Genomic DNA, 15,897 nt, shown 5'->3' on the forward strand with positions numbered 1-15,897 from the left:
GCCAGAGGATGGCTGGGGAGAAAGCTGACCCCAACTGACCAAAGGGATATTCCATACCATATGATGTCGTGCTCAGCATATAAGGGGCTTGGGGAAGAGGGGGACATTTGGAGTGATGGTGTTTGTCTTCCCAAGTCACCGTTGGATATGATGGAGCCCTGCTTTCCGGGGATTGGCTGAACACCTGCCCGCCCATGGGAAGTGGTGAATTAATTCCTTGTTTTGCTTTGCTTGCCTGCGTGGCTTTTGCTTTATCTATTAAATTGTCTTTATCGCAACCCATGAGTTTTCTCACTTTCACTCTTCCGATTCACTCCCCGTCCTGCCAGGGGGCAGGAAAGTGAGTGAGCGGCTGTGTGGGGCTCAGTTGCTGGCTGGGGTTAAACCATGACACTTGTCAAATTGCTTTTAGTACAACTCCTTTCTCTTTTCTTCACTTCTTAGTGAATCACTGCAGAAAGCATACGTATCTTAATAGTGCTTTGCATACAGTGTGCTTCTGTTTCTGGATGTTAAATCAGCATTTAAGCTAGCAGGTCTTAGCTGTGTGTCCTGGTTTCAGCTGAGATAGAGTTAATTTTCTTTCTAGTAGCTGGTATAGTGCTGTGTTTTGGATTTAGGATGAGAATAATGTTGATAACATGCTGATGGTTTTAGTTGTCACTAGGTAGTTGCCTACTAGTGTAGGCAGAGTCTACACTAAGTCAAGGACTTTTCAGCTTCTCACGCCCTGCCAGATGCAGGAGAAGCTGGGAAAGCACAGCTAGGACAGCTGACCCAGGCTGGCAAAAGGGATATTCCCTGACATATAATGTCGTGCTCCGGATATAACTGGGGAAGCTAGCCAGGAAGTAGATTTGCTGCCCAGAAACAGACTGGGCATTGGGTGGTTGTTGGTTTTTTTCCCCTTCTGTTGTGGTGAGCAATTGCATTTATGCATCACTTGTAGTATTATCATCATCATCGTCTTCCTTTGTTATCCTATTAAACTGTCAACCAACAACGTTTTTTGGTTTGGGTTTTTTTTTTTTCATTCTTCTCCCCATTCCCTTGGGGGATGAGGGGTGAGTGAGCTGCTGCATGGTGCTTAGCTGCTGGCTGGGGCAAAACCACGACACTGTGGTATCAGAAGCTTTTTGCTTTTCATTCCTTCCCAGGCACCCAGTGCTCTTGAAATAATGGGAATGCATTTCAGCAGGGCCAGCAGAGTTCCAAAGTGCAGCCTGTGGCTATCTTAATCTTTAATATTAAACAAGGCATTGGGTCAGGAGGGGATGAGTTACGTGCCAAGACCTGTTGCCTCCTCAAACCAACTTTCTGAACCAAAGATGACCTTGCATTCTTTTGCAATCTGTTTCAAGTAGTTTGTTGGCTGCTGCTGAATTACTTGCTTTGCAGCTTTCAAACCCTGAATTCTTATCTCTGCCATCCACTCTTAAGTACAAGCATGTGGCATAGTATGTAGGGGAAACAGACTATAGTTTTGAAAGAGGTATAGTCCTTTGCAGGTCTGTCCTCTTTTTGTCCCAGAGAAGGATAAAGAAAGTCAGATGGGATGATGAGTGATTTTTGGTCAATGTGCTGGTATGAATGGTACCAGAGCTGGCTTGGAGAAAAGATTTGTGGCAGCTGGTGTGGCATGTAAAGTGGTTTTAAAAAAGTGAAGAAAGCCAAGCTGTTTGAGCAATAGCAAAATAAACAAGTTTCAGTAAAATGTGATTGTATTTTTTGGTACCTGCTTGAAGTAGACTTGATGCTTGTGAGTCCTGGAGGCTGACGATTTTTCTGAAGGTGAGCTTCCTAACACGTTAAAATGTCTGCTATGTTTTACGGAGGATCCACTGGAAGCTGGACTCTGAGATTTCCATGTGTTACCACAACTACAGCATAGTCCTGAGAAATAATTCTGGAGGTTAGATCATAATGAATTAACTGTGTTGTGTTCTTGTTAGCAAGTGTCTAGATTTTGCAGCGAAGTGTGGCAAGAATAATGTAGTAATGGCTAATAACTCTCTGCCTTTCGTGTTGCTGGGAGAAATATAACAAGTAGGGGTCTCAAATGAGTCTGTACGTGCTACAGATCGAGGGCAGGATTCCTCCACTAAGAAATGAGGATCTGGCTTGATATCTTTTTGACTCGTCTCTGCTTTTTTGACTGGGGTTGTCAGGAACTGGAATTGTCATAATAGAGCAGATTTTCTTGGCTGTTCAACTTTGATGCTTTGTGAGTAAATTTAAGGTCCTGAAGCAGGGTACATTCATCTCCTTGCTTGAAGGCTTTGATTGAGAAGATATCCCCTTTTTGTATGACACCTTGAGCTATGAAGAGAGCGAGTGCTTGTGGCATTTGTGCTAGCTGCATGTACTTCAAGTCACTGGTAACTGGGTAAATATGATCCTCTCTGAAATTAATTGTACACAGGACTGCAAAGGAACTATGTGCATTATCTGTGCAAACAGGGCTAATGCCTTAGGGTATGAAATCGTCCATCGTGTTTCCCTGCCAGTTCCCCTACCTGAGGGCTTTTCCTTAGATCTAGATTGGCTGGGTCTGTAACTGTAGTAGGAAGTATGTTACTTTTTAAAATTGAAGTACCTTTACAGCTGGTTGGAGGGGAAGGATGACCCTGTGGTCAGAATTCTGAACTGCAACGTAGGATATCTAATTTCTGCCGCAGAAATACTGGGTGACCGTGTTCAGATCATTACTGTTTCTTGCTCTTCATTCTTTGGTTGCAGGATATTATTAACACCCATCTTACTGGGGGTTTGTGGAAGAGTCCATAAGTGTCTATAAGATGCTTGGGTAATGTGGTGTTGAATGCTTTAGTAAAGCTCGGTGGAGGAGAGATGAAAAAGATATTCCAAGCTGTGACTTCAAAATGAAGCAGACCCCTGTGTGATCCACTGTCCTGCATATGCTGTAGCATGGTGAAATTGTTATAGAGTGCAAGTCAGGCCTTGCCTTGTTTAAAGCAAGTGGGCACTCTGAGACCCCCCTCTTTCTTCCCTTCCCAGGAGTGGTTTGATTGTTTCCACACCTTGTAAGGCCTTACCTGGCTGTGTCTTTTTAACTTAAATTTATCTTTTCTCTCTTTTGCCCCCTTGTTTGTTCCAGACTCGGAAATTGTTCCTTTCATCGTCAGGATGTTCACATATGGTCTTATTGCTAATATGCTCAGACAGAGAGGGCGAAGAGCAGCAGCTTGCAGGCTGTCTCATATTTGGAATGATATGAGCCACCCTCTCTGGAGTGTCCTCCTGGGAGCTGTGCTTAGGAAGGAAATGGCATGGAAGGCTGTGTAGGAGTGTGAGACTAGCATTGCAATGGTTGGAATGCAGGATAAGCATCACTTGGGTGGGCTCAGTTTTCCTCTGCTTTTCAACAATGCTGGGTGCCAAGCCTGAGGAAGACTGCTGTGCAGAGGTGAAGAAGCTGGAATGTATTCTTCAGTTGAGGTGAATGCAATTCAGTGAAACTGATAGGCATCACACTGAATAATGATTTTAAAGTATTTTCACATGATGTCTAATCTGTGGAAATTCACTACCACATAATAGCACTGAGCGGGATTTAGAAAAGATCAAGCACTTATGAGTGGAAATGTTCAGACTTGCTTTAGCTAAATAACTTGTTTTAGAAGGTGTATTTTTCAGACATAACCCAATCTCTAACAGGTAAAGGTTTGAAGAAAGGGTAGTTTGTTCCATAATTGTTCAGTGGGGCTTCTTGCTCCATCTTCTAAACCACCTTGTATTGGTCTGTGTCGGAGGCAAGGTATTGAATCACACTTATTTGCTATGTTAGGTTGCCCACTAACCTTTCTTTTTTGTGATAACTGCATTAGGAAAAAAAACCACCAACCAAAAACCACAAGCTCACAAAGCACTCCAGTTGCTCTGGATTAGTCCTGGTAGGTGAGAATTTTAAGCTGGAGGAGAGCAGGGTCTTTGGAAAGATAGTGCAGTCCATAGATGAGGGCTGTCTTACTCATGAATGTGAAGAACTGTAAGGATTGTCTCTTCATGCCGAGCTGTATGCTTCTTGGCTTTGCTCGTAAGAGGGAAAAGAGCGTGTGGAGTTTGGCCTCTCCACGTTGCAGTCTTATAGTGGACTTTAGTCTCGAAGGCGGCTGAAAGGAAGGGCTTTAAGGCTGTTCAGCTGAGATCTGATATGTTGTAGCATGAGCCTCAATGTACTAGTGTCTGGGAAGACACAGTCGGTGTCCTGTGCTCATGTCCGATCTGTGTTGAGGATCAAGAGAATCATCAGTGTTGCTTGGTCAATAGGCATGCAGTCGGTTTGATGGATAGACTAACAAAGGTGAGTGGCAGTGGTATGGAGATATATATCAAAAGGTGTGTGTTTGTAATGTCTGCCTAAATGCAAAAGCGACTCCGAAGGAAAGAGCGTGTGTGTGTATTTTCAGAGCTAGGACCAGGTCATGCAAACTTCAAGATCCCTGTATGGATGCCCTCCCTATGGGCTGTTCTAGGAACCAGGTGTGCTTTAGGGCACAGTGTAACCCTTTTGTGGCAGGCATAATGGCTGTGAGTAAAGGGTTACTGATGTCCACAGAAGTTTTGTGATGCTGAGAAAGTGTAAGGTTTCCTGCAGGGATTAGCCTGGTTTTTAGGCACAGAGAATCTGACCTGCTGCTAGTGGCAAGAGAAAACTGGTTTAAATTTCTGATTTCTAGGAGTCAGCAAATTCAGAGCTGAGAGTCCCACAGTGACTACTGTGTCTTTGATCGAGTTCTATATTTGTATTTTGGCCCTGCGTTAAAGCTGGTTTTGGCAATGTTGTAGGAGTCATAACTGAATTTTCTTATTCTTGTGTTTAAAGTCTCAGTTGTCCAGCTGCATTAATGTAACGCTCGTGCGCGAATGGTTCTGAAATCAAAAGGGACAGATGAGGTAGTTGCTCTAACTATTGGGGAATTGTACTTAGGCTCATAAAAAGCCTTAGGCAACTTTTACTTTATAACATTTGTTTCAAAAGAATACAAGTTATTTTCCTGAGATAATAATTAGATAATCGTTGTGGCAGTAAGGTTTTTTGACCATTATTTTAGCATATGCTACTCAAGGTAACTGCATTTAGACCTGGGTATGTCTTGCTGCGCAAGCTCTGTACAATTCCTAAAGGTGCCTTGCTTCATTGTCTCCTAAATCAGATTTCATCCTGCAGCTTTGCTGCTCATTATTGAGGACTCTGCTGCTGCCCAACAGGAAGGTTAAAAATACTCTAGGGAGATGACTTAACTGAAAAGTGATTGCAGTTAATTCTATTGTTCTGATTACTCTTGTGTGGGTTTATAATTTTTTTGTTATTGAGAACTCTTCCCCCTTCCCTTTTACTTGTGGGAGATCTGTACCCAGTGTATTGTGTGCACAGTCATTTCAGATGGGGGAAAAGAAAATAATGGAAAACAGCAGGATATTTGTTTAAAATTAGAGTTAAGTAACCTTTCTTGAGAATGGACATCAAGTTCACATCCTACTTTTAAGTGGTTTCAGTTTTCTGAGCAGAAAGTATCTCATGCACTAAAGTGTGCAAAATATATTTCTTGAACTTTTAAAATTGAATTTTTAAGCATTGCTTGCACTATGATTATGCAAATACTAGGAAATGAAAACTTTGCTTAGAAGGATTTTGTCAGGTAACTGCATTTTGCTAGCAATACATTCTGTTAGTAGATGTCTGTGTAGGCACTCAATTCAGTTTCTTCTAGGGCTAGTACGCAGCGTCATTTTTGGGAAGCTTATTTTACCAGGTTGGATTGATTCCTGAAAGCAAATCACCTTGCTGGGCTGCAGAATTTCTGTAGAGTCCACTTATAAGTGTATCCATTTTTTCCTTGATTAGATGATGCCTTTGTAAATAGGTCCCCAGGTGTATCTGAAATGGCTATAACAGGATTCAGTGTCGTCAACGCTCCAGCTGGATGGGGAGGGCTGTATTACTATGCAGCTCCAGAGATGATTTACTACCTGACTGACAACTTGCAATATAAACATTAGTCCAAGCATGATCTTGTCCCAAAACCCCGCCTACACAGGGAGCCAGGAGTCTTCCTGCCACGCGCCATAAATCGTTTACGGTTTGCTCATGCCTGTACATTTGAAAAACAGCTGTGTATTGGGGATTAGCAGTTTGCAGAAGGCCCGTGCGGGGCTAAATTAGGGTCTCACCCTGGTGGTGAATACCGGTATCTGAATAGCGGGAGTGCTTCTCTGCAATGGAAGGCAATTTACTCTGGGAATGGGGGGTGGGTGCAGGGAATCTGTGAGGGTACAGCAGCCAGGGGAGAGTGTTGGATTGCAATGCTCCAGTTTGAGCTCAGATGCCTGATTGATAGCTGCCCAGCATGGTGGGGGATTGAACAATTCATTGTTAGCTGTGTGTTTTTAAAATTTTATTTATATATTTGTTATTTCTATATATTTTACATGTGTATGTATATACACACCCACAAAATGCAAGCAGACTACTTCTGTCTCCTAGGAGCTGAGGGATGATAGAGTTTTTGGGTCTGTCTTTTTTTTTTTTTTTTCCTCTTCAGTGTGAAGAGTGGTTTCTCTTTTGGTAGCCCATGGTAGCAGAATCAGATTATATACAAGGCTACCTGGGGCTTCACAACTAATTTTCAGCTTTTATAAAAAGTTTTACTTTGTCACTTGGATTTATTACAGCTTTGCAAATTCAACTCCCAAAGTAAAACTATTTTTGTGCTGGCTGTGATAATTTAAATTACCTCCAGGAGTTTCTAATGACTAACTTGTGTTTATGGTGAAACCTCCCATTTGTCCAAACCCTGGAAGTACGATCTGTTTGATAACTCTACATATATTGATGCTTTTACATCAGTGCCGAGCACATCAGAGGCTAAAGTCAGTTGGTGCCTTCAGGTCTTTCTGTAATAAAGAGAATGTGCAGATTTTGCTGTACGAATGAAACTAGACCTTACAGTTCAGATACCTCCTATGTGCTGGCTGAAGGACCAGCTGCTGAGTAAAGCAAATACAAGTAGATCATTTTTAGCTGGGTTGATGTCTCCATCAACAAATCCTTTCTTGGGTGGGTTGGGTAAGAATCTGGGTGGAATGTGTCAGCAAAACCCCCTTCTAGATGCATCAGCTGAACACCAATACTTCCAGACTGTACCATGAGCATCTCTGGAGCCATGGACAAAGCCAGTGGGCTTTGGGTAAAGCAAGTGACTTGTTTCCAAAATGACACAGTTAAAATCATAGAATCACAGAATGGTTTGGGTTGGAAGGGACCTTAAAGATCATCTAGTTCCAACCACCCTGACATGGGCAGGGACACCCTCCACTAGACCAGGTTGCCCAAAGCACCATCCAACCTGGCCTTAAATACTTCCAGGGATGGGGCATCCACAACTTCTCTGGGCAACCTGTTCCAGTGCCTCACCACCCTCACAGTAAAGAATTTCTTCCCAATATCTAATCTAAATTGACCCTCCTTCAGCTTAAACCCATTACCCCTTGTGCTATCACTACACTCCCTGATAAACAGTCCCTGACCATCTTTCCTGTAGGCCCCTTCAGATACTGGAAGGCTGCAATTAGATCTCCCCGGAGCCTTCTTTTTTCCAGGCTGAACCACCCCAATTCCCTCAGCCTGTCTTCATAGGAGAGGTGCTCCAGCCCTCTGATCATCTTTGCAGCCCTCCTCCGGACTCTCTCCAACGGCTTGATGTCTCTCTTGTACTGGGGCCCCCAGAGCTGGATGCAGTACTCCAGGTGGGGTCTCACCAGAGCGGAGTAGAGGGGCAGAATCACCTCCCTCGACCTGCTGGTCACACCTCTTTTGATGCAGCCCAGGATACGGATGGCTTTCTGGGCTGCAAGCGCACACTGCTGGCTCATGTTGAGCTTCCTGTCTACCAACACCCCCAAGTCCTTCTTCTCAGGGCTGCTCTCAATCCATTCTCCGCCCAGCCTGTATTGTGCTTGGGATTGCCCTGACCCATGTGCAGGACCTTGCACTTGGCCTTGTTGAACTTCATGAGGTTCACACAGGCCCACCTCTCCAGTCTGTCATGGTCCCTCTGGATGGCATCCCTTCCCTCCAGCATGTCAACCACACCACACAGCTGGGCATCATCAGCAAACTTGCTGAGGGTGCACTCGATCCCACTGTCCATGTCACCGACAAAGATGTTAAAGAGGGCCGGTCCCAGTACCGACCCCTGAGGAATGCCACTGGTCTCCACTTGGACATTGGGCTGTTGACCACGACTCTTTGAGTGTAACCATCCAGCCAATTCCTTATCCACCAAGTGGTCCATCCGTCAAATCCATGTCTCTCCAATTTAGAGACAAGGATGTCATGTGGGACAGTGTCAAATACTTTGCACAAGTCCAGGTAGATGACATCAGTTGCTCTTCCCTTGTCCACCAACGCTGTAACCCCATCACAGAAGGCCACCAAATTTGTCAGGCATGATTTGCCCTTAGTGAAGCCATGTTGGCTGTCACCAATCACCTCCTTATTTTCCATGTGCCTGAGCATAGCCTCCAGGAGGATCTGCTCCATGATCTTGCCAGGCACAGAGGTGAGACTGACTGGCCTGTAGTTCCCTGGGTCTTTCTTCTTTCCCTTTTTAAAAATGGGGGTTATGTTTCCCCTTTTCCAGTCAGTGGGACCTTCACTGGACTGCCAGGACTTCTCAAATATGATGGAGAGTGGCCTGGCCACTTCATCTGCCAGTTCCCTCAGGACCCACGGATGCATCTCATCAGGTCCCATGGACTTGTGCACCTTCAGGTTCCTTAGATATTCTTGAACCTGATCTTCTCCTGCAGGGGGTGGTTCTTCATTCTCCCAGTCCCTGCCTTTGCCTTCTGCAACTTGGGTGGTGTGGCTAGAGCACTTGCCAGTGAAGACTGAGGCAAAAAAGTAGTTGATTACCTCAGCCTTCTCCATATCCTGGCTAACCAGGTCACCTATTTCCTTCCAGAGATGGCCCACACTTTCTCTAGTCTTCCTTTTATCACTGACATACCTGTAGAAGCTTTTGTTGTTGCCCTTTACGTCCCTGGCCAGGCTTAATTCTCTCAGGGCTTTAGCTTTTCCTAACCTGATCCCTGGCTGCTTGGACAGTTTCTCTGTATTCCTCCCAGGCTACCTGTCCTTGCTTCCACCCTCTGTAGGCCTCCTTTTTTTTGTTTGACTTTGCCCAGGAGCTCCTTGTTCACCCATGTGGGCCTCCTGGCACTTTTGCCTGACTTTCTCTTTGTTGGGATGCATCGCTCCTGAGCTTGGAGAAGGTGACCCTTGAATACTGACGAGCTTTCTTGGGCCCCTCTTCCCTGCAGGGCTTTGTCCCGTGGTACTCTACCAAGCAGATCCCTGAAGAGGCCAAAGCCCGCTCTCCTGAAGTCCGGGGTAGTGAGCTTGCTGTGCACTCTTCTCGCTGCCCTAAGGATCTTGAACTCCACCATTTATTTCATGGTCACTGCAGCGAAGGCTGCCTTTGAGCTTCACATTCCCTACCAGCCCCTCCTTGTTGGTGAGAACAAGGTCCAGTATGGCACCTCTCCTTGTTGGCTCCTTGGAGAAGAAAGTTATCATCAACGAATTTCAGGAACCTCTTGGACTGCTTATGCCCTGCTGTGTTGTCCCCCCAGCAGATATTGGGGTCATTGAAGTACCTCAGGAGGACCAGGGCTTGTGAACATGAGGCTGCTCCTATCTGTATACAGAGGGCCTTATCCGCTTGATCTTCCTATTTGAGTGGCCCGTAGCTGACCCCCACTATATTGTCCCCTGTCCCTGCCCTCCCTTTAATCCTGACCCATAAGCTTTTGGTGGGCTCCTCATCCATCCCCGGGCGGAGCTCCATGCATTCCAGCTGGTCACACAGGACCAGCTGGACACGGAGGGTGATGTCCCCTCCTTGTCTCCCCTGCCTGTCCTTCCTAAAGAGCCTGTATCCTTCCATTCAAACACTCCAGTCATAGGAGCCATCTCACCATGTCTGTGATGCCAATAAGATCATACCTCCACAGGCATGTGGATGTCTCCAACTCCTCTTGTTTATTCCCCATGCTACGTGTGTTTGCATAGAGGCATTTCAGTTGGGCCCCCAATGAAGCTGACTTACTGGCTGGAGTGGCTGGAATTCCTTTGTGCTGCACTTGAGGTGCAGAAGGGTTCTTACTATCTTGTTGAAGCTGCTGCACAGGTGTCCCTCTGAAATAAGACCATTTTCCTGGAGCTTCTGGCTATGTTCTTCTCTGTTGTAGGTTTGGGGAGAGTAGGGGGAAGGGTTCATTCTAGATTTGTTTGAGCCTAGGAGTTGTCTCCTTTTTTTCTTATTCCTTTTGGTGAAAGGCTATACAGTCTATTTGATTCTTTGTGCTTTCCTGAGGTGGAGGCCAGATAGCACCAAGTAATGTTTGTGGCTGTTTGTGTGGGCATTTGAGATTTGGAAGACACCTGCTAATGAGTTGTAGGTCATTTCATGTCAGATTGGCTAAGTTTCTATCAGGCTGGTTCTTTGTTGTGGCAATGCATATGGACTGTGTATGTTTGGGGATCCCTGTTATCTATCTCAGATGGAGAGGGCTTTCCTCTTGTTTGCTGCCCCCTCTCTCCCCACAAGAAAAAAATAAATCACCTGATTCTGGAGAGCTTTTAACCTCCAAATTGAATTAGATGCTTTGCTCTTACCTATATAGGCTTTCCAGATATATAGAGGTTAGAGGAGGGTGTGGGTATGTGATTGTATTTTGAGCTTTCCTTCCTTCTCCTTGTTTTTGATGCTGCTGTTGGAATTCACCCTTCCCTTTTCCTGGGAACTAGTGTGAAGGAATTGCTGTCACCCAGCGCAAAGCTCAATCCTCTTGCCTCAAGGGCTTACCTCTCCAGGTTAGGACTCTGCCTGATTTCCACAGGTGGTAGTTTGTTTATGAGCTTGCTTACATTACCTGAATCTTCTGGGGTAGGTCTGAAGGGAACAATTCAGAGCAGTGGAAATCTCAACTCAGAGAGTCTGGGATAGGGGAGGGAAGGAAAGAATAGAGTTAGCAGTACAGTTAACTCTTCCCCCCTCTACACCCTCCTTTTTTCCTTGTTTCCTCACCTGCCCAGCTGTGTAGTAGGTTAGCAGTACGTGTCTGTTCTTATTCTTATGAAAGTAGACTTTGTTCTCTGAAGACTGCTAATCATGCCCCATGGGGGTGTAATCAGTTATAAGGTATTTAATACAGTGCAGGCGGGAACAGGCCGCCTGGCCGGGCTGGCAGATTGCAACACTACAATTATAAAGGGCCCCTTTCCCCCACTCACCCGCCCACCGGTGGCAGGATGAGGGTTGTGCCTTGAAACAGTGTTAAGTCTATGAAAAATAAAGATGTAGTGGGGGAAGGGAAAGGAGAGGCTGAAGAGGCAGCTCCTATTCTGGGAAGGAGGCAGACTTAGATTCTGTGAGAGCTGCAGCCATTGCAGGTTGCACTGTTGAGACTTGTAGGAGATAGGTGCTGTCACCATTGGAGTGGATTGCATAGGGATGGCCCTTGGCAACCTGTAGAGCAGCAGGGGCTTCCGTCCTCTCTGAAATTGGTTTTCTTGTGGTGGCTGGGGTTGGAGAGGTATGGAGTGGTTAGAAGTGGAGAAGCCCTTTCTCCTGCATGTGGTGATTTAGACACCTAATCTGTTTGTGTGCTTTTGTAAATCCTGCCAGGCTTCTATTTATATCTTTGGATATAAATCTATTGGTAAATCTGGCCTTTCATGCCTCTTTCTTCCAAGTACTGGAGCTACTGCAGCAGCTTACCTTACTGTCTTGGAATAGGTAGCTTGAGGCCTTGAATTTTAATGGACATGGGAAAGTCTACTGACTTCATTGGTCTGTTCTTGTTACCTAAGACCAGACCATTCCCCTTGGTGGGGGCTTTGAAGTGCACATGTGGAGTGTGGAGCAGCTGCGCCACAGCCTTATAAACTGTCCCTGCTCTGGCAGCTTGCTAGATGCATCGACATGTTTCTGGAACTTGTGGCTACATTGACCTTTCCCCTTCCAGGTTCCCTAGGGATTAGTGTTTCAACCCTTCATTGGTGTTCTTTGAATTTGCTGACACTGTTTTGTGCAGTGACATACAGGGCTCCCTCCGTGTGTGTGCTTTTTGCTTCTTGGAAATTAAAGGAATGTATATTCTGCCATATCTGCTTGTGTTAAAATAGTTTCTGTCATTTTTGCTTTATGAAACCGTGCTCCTTTCTGACATCCCTGTACTTTGCTGAAGTTCAGAAGCTACCCTGAGAAGCACAGCAGATAGAAGCTCTTTTTGGTAGCCTTTGGGACATTGGTGTAGATTCAAGTGGAATATATTCATGCTACAGCACTCATGAGAGCATTTGCTTTCCTGCTTGGCACTGAGAGAGCACTGGCTATTAAGTCTCACAGTTGGCCCTTAGCACTCGGCAATGCATTTGTAGGACCGAATTGATGTCTAATTGTATTGCACAAAGTAAGTGCAGATTCAGAACATGGGAGTCAGAATACAGCCTTCCTTTTGTGGACTTGAGAACACTGCTGACAACTTCACGTCCTGATGTATCCTTATCTTTTTCCCTTTAGAGTAACTTTGTGTTTGGGAACTGTGAATTCTTTGGAAAGCTTTGGGATTTGCAGCAGCTCGGTGTGAAGGAGTAGTGTTTTTTTCTGACTAGGGCGTGGGATCTGCTTGTGACTCTAAAATAGTGAAGTCCTGAGAGAAGAGGTCAAGTCTCTCTTCTCTTGATTGTGTGAGTGACGAGGTGTCTGTGCTGTAGGAGAATAATGTACAATGAAGATCTGTTTCTGTGAGCAGTGGGGACAGTGTTTATTAAAGGATTTTTGGGTCATGACGAAATACCTGCATCTCAGAGAAGCTGCTTGTCTTAAGGTAGAGTGGTTTCTTGGGGGTGGAAAAAGGCCTGGATCCTTTCAAGCACCCTTGATGCCCGAAGTCAGCTCTGCCCCCTTAGCTCAACAAGGCTTAGTGTTATGTTCACCCCTTGTCTTATAGGAAAAATCAGGGAAATTCCCTTCCCAGGCTACTACACAGAGCTCTCTGTTCCTGCCTTGTAACGTGGTTACTTCCCAGCCCTGGTGGTAGCTCTTCTCTCCATGGCCTGTGTGCCCAGTTGCTATCTCTTCTGCCTTGTTCTATTTCTCTTGCCTGATGGCTTGAGAAGTTGCCTGGAGAACTCAAGACTCTCCCTCAGATGAGTTTGAGGCTGAAGCTGTTGTCAGGGTCCTGGCAGTGGCAGGGCTGGTATGCGTGGGGAGCGTGGCGGGTGTCAGCGTGGTGGGTGTGTGGGCTTGCTGCTTGTTTTCCTTCCCTGCCTAGTGAGGAATGCAATGTGTTTGCCTTCCTTGGCCTGTGGTTGCAGCCACATTCCTGCACTGGGAGTCAGCGCGGCAGCGTGCGGCGTGCTGTTCGTGCCCCCTGGCTACATGCTTTCAGCTCCACATCAAAGGTGTGTTTAGTGTGTAGCTTGTGCCATTCCTGGCCACACCTGGTGGCCTGCAGGCATGCAGGAGGTGGAGTCTGGCTGTGTTTGCAGATGGCATTCAGGGTTCAGACTTCTTGCTTGAGGAAAGGCTGGAGCTGAGTCCATGCTAAACAACCCCAGGAATGCAGCGGGAGAGCTGAGCGGCACAGTCACTCCAGGGGCATGTTCTAGCAGCAATGTTTCCTTTATAGCTGCAGCAAAATAACTCATGCCTGCTTCTCCAAAGGAACTGGCTGTTTGCTTGGGTGTGTTGTAGGGTTTAATTTACACCGATAAGGCCAATTAAGGTTGGCTCGTCCCCCCCTGCAGCCTGTGTGCTCTTGGCAATCAGTAGATGATTGAGTGGCTTGTGCCATCAAGCTCTGCTCAGTACAAACTGTGCATGAGATGTCTGCCTAGAGGTGGAATGGCTCCGGGATTTAACCCAGGCAGGAGTGCTTCCCCCAGTTGGTGGGTAAATGTTCTTACATGTATGCACTGCAGCTGAACTGCTCCAATTTCTTCTGGAAAAGCTTCCTTTTTCTGGCTGGTACCAGCCAGAAAGGTGACTGGAAACTTGGTGAGGGATGGAAGATCAGGATGCAGATGCGTTATTTTGAGATCCTTGACACGATGTCTGTGAGAAATGGTTACTAGTTTTCTATGCCCCTATCATGCAAGCCATCCTTGTCCTCTTTATGTAATGTCCTTCATTTGCCTGGCACAGGGAAATGTGGTCTCTTTTGGCAGTGTCAGTATGGGCAGCCCATGGGCAAGGCTTGGGGAAAAATAAGGCAGAACATCTTTTGTGTCCTGGGTAAGCCCTGGGCTATTCGCTTTGTTACTCAGTTTGCTTTGGACTTTGGGACTTGCTGTTTCCCTTCTGGCAATTTCTAGTAGCCTGAAATTCTGTGACCTGCCAGTCATTTCCATATTAAAGTTAGTCTTCTGCGGAAGACCTCACTACTGCCATCCTTAGACAGTAGCAGACATGAAAGAATTGACTCTCAGAAGTGCTCTGGCTTTATAGCATAGTTTTTGCTTTTTAGCTGTTGCCACAGTCTTTGGGTCAGTTGTTGCAGAGCTGTTACCAGACTGGTCCATGCCGCCCTCTCTTGAGAAGGACGTATCATTTTTCAAAGCAGGAACTCAATGATAGGTGATTAGGGAGATGTAACTTGTTGCAAAAGACTCTTACCGTTGTGAAACAGTTGGAAATTATTCTCATTGGGCTCTCTTCTCCCTTGATTTCATGTAAACTGGGCATTTTATTTCAAACTAGTTGCCACTGACTCTGTACCTGACTTTTAGGGCTTGGGTGTTGACAAGAAAGAGCTTTGCCTGAATCTTTGTTTTTCTTCCTCTGTTCTGCAGTGCCAAACTGAACAATATGCCCTGTGGCAACATGAAGTGTAGCAAAATATAAGTAAGTCTAAAAATGGGTTATACAGAGTGTTATTTGTAGGACATTTAAGTGTGTATAGTCATCGGGTGTTTCAGCTTTGTCGTGCGATGTAGGCTACGGCTGCAAAAATGGAGGCCTTGTTTAGGATTAAATACTGCTTCTGCCGTCACTTTCTGATTGCCGGGAAGGGAGTAAGGGAGCCAAATGAAATGGATATGACATTGACTAAGGAGGAAGGAGGGCTGATTCTTGGCCCTTTTCTGTCAGTGAGTTTTCCTGTGTTGTGGAGAGAAAGTGACTAGTTCCTTGTTTTGGCTTCCCTGCTGGCCTTCAGGACTGTCTAGGAATTCAGATCTCTGTGCTTCAGTGTCCAGTCCCAAACGCCTCTGCCAAGCAGATGTGCTCCTCTGGCTAGAGCAGTAACTGTAACCCTCACCAAGTAGCTAGATCTCCCCCTGGTGGGACAGGGAGCGGAAAGCAGGGCTATGGCTGGACAGTAAAATTGGTCTGATCCTGGGGTACCTTGAGCTGAGCTGGCAGCAGATGTGGTGTTTCTTCAGTTGAGACATTCCTTAGTCCAGAGTCACAGACTGTAGAGCTGAGCTCATGCAGCTGCATGAAGCTGAAGGCATGAGCAAACAGCTTGCTGTCGGCACTGGACAAACACCTTATCTTTGTAACATCTGCCTGGCAATATGCTGGCTTTGTCCATGGTCTTTGCCCTTAGACAAGTGATGAGCTGCTAGCCCTTTGAGCGGTTTAGTCTGACACTTGACCAAAAAAAAAAAAAAAAAAGTTACCTGGAGAATGATGGCTTGCTTTCTTTAGGATATCTGTGGTCGATCGTCCTCTGCTCGCAGTTGAGCCCCTTTGAGAATAGGTGACTTCACTTGCAGCTCGACTATCTCTTATTCCCAGCTTGCTCTCTGAAGAGCTGCATAGAGCCTACTTACAGGGGGGGGTTGACAGGGAGGAGCCC

General features: G+C 45.9%; 1 protein-coding gene across 5 annotated transcripts in view; it reads left to right on the forward strand.

Moving 5' to 3' along the window:
* The window catches only part of TJAP1 (tight junction associated protein 1), a 46,375-nt gene that overhangs the window by 2,130 nt on the left and 28,348 nt on the right, over positions 1-15,897 (forward strand). The gene's annotated exons all lie outside the window — the stretch shown is intronic.

The sequence above is a fragment of the Balearica regulorum genome, chromosome 3, assembly GCF_011004875.1.
Source record: "Balearica regulorum gibbericeps isolate bBalReg1 chromosome 3, bBalReg1.pri, whole genome shotgun sequence".
Lineage (NCBI taxonomy): Eukaryota > Metazoa > Chordata > Aves > Gruiformes > Gruidae > Balearica > Balearica regulorum.